Here is a 6,000-nt window from a genome sequence, read left to right on the forward strand (position 1 = left end):
TTTTAAATTGGAAAATTTTAATTCAAAAATACATGAAATCATCATCTTCCCTGGGTCCAAAAAATCAAAACTGTCACCGTGTTGCAGGAGCTGTTGACGAAGTCAGGTTACAGGTGTTGGGGGGAACCTCACAGCCTTTCCCTTCCTGCCTCCGGGCCATCAGCCACCATCATTGTCCGCATGGAAGTCTCTTACCTTCTGTTTTTTACTGCATGCCGTCTGGTGCTCTCTATTGCTCTGCCAGTCTCACACACCACTCAGGGATACATTTTTAATAAAGCATTATAAATTTGGGGGAGGGATACACTGAAGTTTGACCTCCTGTATCATGAAGGTAAGCACTCGATAATCAGAGATGAGATTATTGAGTGTCAAGTGTGAGGAGGAGGTGGGTGATAATGTTTAGGGGAGAAAAAATTCTTAATTTGCCTAATTTTGTATTTTACGGCCCTAAAAGTTAAATTTGCAATTTCAACTCAGTTTTCCTCATAAAGTCGTAGGTTCCTTATCCTTGAATTCTTTAAAAGGTTTTATGGAGCATGACTCCTAGAGTGGATTTTTTATTTTATTTTTTTAAGATTTTATTTATTTATTTGACAGAGAGAGACACAGCGAGAGAGGGAGCACAAGCAGGGGGAGTGGGAGAGGGAGAAGCAGGCTTCCCGCCGAGCAGGGAGCCCGACGCGGGGCTCGATCCCAGGACCCTGGGACCATGACCCGAGCCGAAGGCGGACGCCTAACGCCTGAGCCACCCAGGCGTCCCCTAGAGTGGATTTTTTAAAAAATGTTTTCCATGTTACTTAAAGGAAGGATTCTTTTGTTTTAATTCAGTCCTTTCTTTCATGGCCCATATTGTATCTCCACCCAGAATATAAAACGTCTTCCAGTTGATACTGTCCCTGATAATAGCTGTTAAGAATTCTGAGTTGGGATTCCCACGTTGGCACTGTAATGAGTGACAGGCCGCTTTTCAGTGGAAAAGTCAGACTTACCCTTCTAATGGGGAGGGCTCATGTCCCAGCAAATACCTTCCTGAAGCTTCCCCCTCTTGACCTAAAACCCCTGAAAAGGCACCTTAAGTGTCCCAACTCCTAGTGTAGAAAATACTTAGGGATGAGTTGTATTACTTAATGGTACAGTAAATAAATAGCTGTGACTGTAATTTTCGAGAAGCAGTGATGTGCAGCATTGGTGATGAGAGATTATTAAATGAGTACGTGACACCAGATAGGGACGTGCACTTTCTCCTGCCCCCCCTTCCCCCTCCCCTTTTTCTCATGCTGTAAATCCTCTCTAACTGAAGTGTTAAGAATGGATGCTAAGTTAAAAATCATGGATCCTGTGCATTAAGATATATAAGAAGACAAATTCACATTTTATTTTATTATCCTGTCATTTCAGATGCCTTTTTTTATGCATATGGATTTGTTTTGAAACATTTTTCACAAATGATACTCATGCCATCCTTTGGTGAGCTCCAAAAATGTCTTCCTTTTATTTTAGCACACAGTGTCATTCTCAGACACATCTGAGCCCCGTAAGACTCCCTAAATGAGTATAAAATCCCATGTTTTCGTGAAAAATAAATTCATTGTTTAATTATACTCAGGTTTTCTTCAAAGATCCGATTTGTGAGAAACTTTCTCTTCCACTCAATTTCCTCATGCTTGTGTCTGCTTTCTGAAGCATGTTTTACCAGACAGGGAAGTAGAAGCGAAGTCAAAGCATTTTTAAAAAATTCTGTTTTCTCTCTAATTATTGAAAGAACTCCTAGCAACTTTGAAGTTGATTTTTTATTTATGTAATTACAACCCTTATTCAAGGTATCAACATGCGTGGCAAATGAGATCTTGCAAATATTATCTTTATTAGGTTGGGCAAGATTTCTAAACTATGTGTGTTTCCCAAGTGATGATTGCCAGCATTTATTCAGTGCTGTCATGTGCCAGTGATGTTCTTACCTCTTTAATACCCCCAATAGCCTAATGTGTAGGAAACATTTTAAAGATGTGTAAACTGAGGCACAGAGAGCCAGTAGTTTGGTTTTCTCTTGCTGCAGAACAGATCACCCCAATAGTTGACGGTTTAAAACAACAATCATCATCTTTCACGGTCATAGTGGGTCAGGGATTCGGGAGGGGCGTGGCTGTGCAATTCTGGCTTGGGGTCACTCGGGCAGTTATGGTCCGACCATAACTGCAGTTAGAATAGGCGGGAATGGAACCAGGAGCTGAAGCGGGCGGGGGCTGGCTGGGAGTCTGTGCTCATCGAGTCTCAGGACCTTACCAGGGGCCTGGGGGCTCCAGCATGAGGGCCCCAGGCAGCAAGGTGGAAACCACCCTGCCTTTTGTGACCTCGCCCGGGCTACCACGTAACAGCACTTCCACTGTGGCCACAAGCCCACTCGGCTTCAAGAGGAGGGAATATAAACTCCACCTCCAGATGGGGAAATGGGAAGAACACTGTGGGACAGGAGAAACTGCCACCGGCTCTGGAACATACAGTCCGTCATACCAGCGACACCGCAAGTGGAGGCAGAGCTGGGATTCAAGTCCAGGCACTGCACGTGGCCACCGTCCTAACGCTGCAGGTGCTTGGTCCTAAATAATGAGTCTTGGGCTGAGCATGTTTTTGATGACTGAGGCATTGTGCATTCTGTGAGTTAAGACCTATGTTCTTTTTTTTTTTTTCTTTTTAAGATTTTATTCATTTATTTGACAGCACAAGCAGGGGGAGCAGGAGAGGGAGAAGCAGGCTCCCTGCTGAGCAGGGAGCCCAACATGGGGCTCGATCCCAGGACCCCAGGAGCATGACCTGAGCCAAAGGCAGACGCTTAACCCATTGAGCCACCCAGGTGCCCCAAGACCTATGTTCTTAAGTCTATGGCAATAAAGCAGCTGCCCTTACTCACACATTTGAATTCCAAGTGTTTCCTGACCACCTACCATGGGTCAGTTTGCGTGCTGGTTGCTAAAGCCATAAAGGACACCCCATTCTTGCAGACCAATGGGAAAATGCCATTGCAAACAAATTCCACTACAGGGTGATAAATGCAGAAGTGGGTGTAAGACTGGTGAACTGATGGGTGTCTGGGATTTGTTTTAAAATGTTCCGGGGGCGGGGGGGGGGGAGGAGAAACAAACTAGGTCAGAGAGAAATGGATGAAATGAGATTTGAAAAGTGTTCGTAATTGCTAAAGGTGGGTAAAGGGGTGCCTGGGGGGCCCCATTTCTTTCTATTTTTGGATATGTCTGAAAATGCACGCGATTAAAGAAATACTAAAAATACAAGGGAGAAAGGAACCACAGTGGAGGTGAGCATAAGGCGGAGGTGAGGAAGCTGCAGGGAGGCCAGGGCTCCTCCAGGAGCAACATCGGAGTTGCTTTCATATTTGTAATAAAATGATTGTGCTTCTCTTGTATGGAAATGCATTTCCATTATCCTTGAACAGATACTCTTAGGTGAGTGAGTTTGGGAGGACATATAAAAGTTGGTAAAATAGGGTGCCTGGGTGGCTCAGTTGGTTAAGCGACTGCCTTCGGCTCAGGTCATGATCCTGGAGTCCCGGGATCGAGTCCCGCATCGGACTCCCTGCTCAGCGAGGAGTCTGCTTCTCCCTCTGACCCTCTTCCCTCTCGTGCTCTCTATCTCTCATTTTCTCTCTCTCAAATAAATAAATAAAATCTTTAAAAATAAAAAAGTTGGTAAAATAAAGCAGGGAAGAGTTTTGCAGGTGATGAAGGGTATGCTGGCTGGCATCCACTCCTTCCAGCATCATGGCATGCCAAGTGCTTTGAGCGTAGACTTGTCAGCTATTGAGTCAGCTAGCGATGTTTTCTTACCTGGGAGGTTCACATTCAGTGATAAGAGAATTGGAGGGGAGAGAATGAAACTCACCACTGCTCCTGGAGAGCAGGGCTTTTTCCGTTGGCATTCAAGGACTTTAGGGATGAAGCTTGTCTTCTTTTTAGTTTTAAAATGCTCATCAGATTGAAGAACTGTATCGTTTGAAAACTGATCTTGGGTGATCATCAACGACCATTGCCTCATCAAAGGACTGAAACTCAAATGCCAAATTTAACTGGAAGGAATAAGCAGCTCTATCTTCAAGATGAAATATGGAATTATTTAAATACAAGATGGGAGGAGCTCTGTGATAGCCCATGTTTATCAGAGGTGATCAGGACCCTCAGGTACTCAGACGACATTTACAATATTTTCTTCACTTCTGATTACCCTCCCTTTATTTCATCTTCTTTATCATGAAAATAACCAAACATCCACAAAAATAGAGACTATAACACACTTCCATGCTTGTACTCAGCTTCAATCCCTATCAATACTTGGCTATGTACTTTTAATTCTCTTAGATAATTTCACCCAGAAATAAAAGGACTTTTTTAAAAAACCGCAATGCGTTATTACATCTAAAAAATTACCAAAAATTCCCTATGATTGTCTAATACACAATACATACTCAATCTTCCCTGATTGACCAAGAAGTCTTTTTATAGTTTAATCAGCATCCTAACGAGATCCTCCATTATATTACATCTCTTCAATAACCTGTTATTCAAGAACTTTGGTTTTTGTTTTGGTTTGTCCTCTCCTTCCCCCTCTATTCTATGTAAGAATCTTCTGAATGAAAAGCTGGAAGACAGGAACGTCAGGTTGGTGTGATGGCTTTATGACATTTTTGGTAGCAGCTTTCATCTTCTCTAAAGGAGATCCAGCACCCTCCATCTGAACAGAGGGATATTTGTGCCTATGTTCACCCGTTTAAAGCTTCTGCTTTGAAGAATAAAGTTTACGAGGAATCTTCGGCTGTATGGATAAAATCAGTGAGATAACTTCAAACTGATACTGATATCAGACATTCATTCCTGAGAACCTTTTTCAACCATACACTTAAAATCAGCATTATAGATGTTCTAAATGATTACCTTGGGAAATTAGCGCATGAGCCTGACACGGAAGAAAGATGAAATTGCTTAATGAATGTATTACATACTGATTGTTTAAAAACAGGTAATCATTACATGATGGCTCTTTCACCACACACACCCACACATGCACACACATACCATCAGAAACTGCTAAAAAATTATTCAGAACACTTGTCAAATAAAGACAGTAAGGCAGTCTTTATTCAAGAGGGGCTACTGCAGTGGGGCTTTGTAGGGGAGAGAGGTCGGACTCAAGGAAGTTGGACTCTAATAAGGACAAATGGGGATGTACCGGCAAGGCACAGGGTGGGGGTCAGTGGATGGAAAATCGCCAAGAAGTAAGGGTGAGGGCATTCTTGCTAGACCAACTCCACATTATTCTGCAGGCAGCCCAGGGGATCAGATACCAGGGTGGAGGATTTCCCCTAAACTGATTTAGCAGCATTCTTGCTCAAACAGGCTTCTCCAAGGTCAGAGAGAAGCCCAGGGACAGACCTCGGGTGCTCACAAGAGCCAGAAGAAAAGTTTGGCCAGAGCACAGTCTTTGTCGATGCACACTTGCTTACAACTACTTCCCACCAAATTTTAATTTCAGGTTAATAATCCCCCCTCCCCCGTCCAATAGTGAAGTGTTTACTTTTCTTAAAGTTTGAGCGCACTGGGTAAGCAGAACCCTTCTTTTCAAGCGTTGCTTCCCCCGCCTCACAGAAAATTAAACCAGGGTTGCAAACAAAACAAAACAAAACAAAACAAAAAAACCCCCCAAAAAACCAGGGTTGCCCCTTCCCAGAGAGGTTCGCCTGGTAAAGCTCTTGCATTAATAATCCTGTGACCCCTGGGACGACTGACTACAAGCTCCGCGGAGCATAAAGAAACTTCCAAAGTGGTCAGACAGGCTGGGTGACTTCAGGACAATGAGCCTTTCTGCTCTAAAATCGGAACCCAGCTGCGACGAACGCAGGTTTCCGGGGACTTAGCGGACCCGAGTTGCGGACTCCGTGCAGGAGGACCGCATGCCACGGCCGCGGGTGCAGCCGTTCCCGCCTGCCCCCCC

The sequence above is a fragment of the Callorhinus ursinus genome, unplaced genomic scaffold (genome assembly GCF_003265705.2).
Source record: "Callorhinus ursinus isolate GAN/ISIS: 27379988/994484 unplaced genomic scaffold, GSC_fseal_2.0 scaffold17, whole genome shotgun sequence".
Classification (NCBI taxonomy): domain Eukaryota; kingdom Metazoa; phylum Chordata; class Mammalia; order Carnivora; family Otariidae; genus Callorhinus; species Callorhinus ursinus.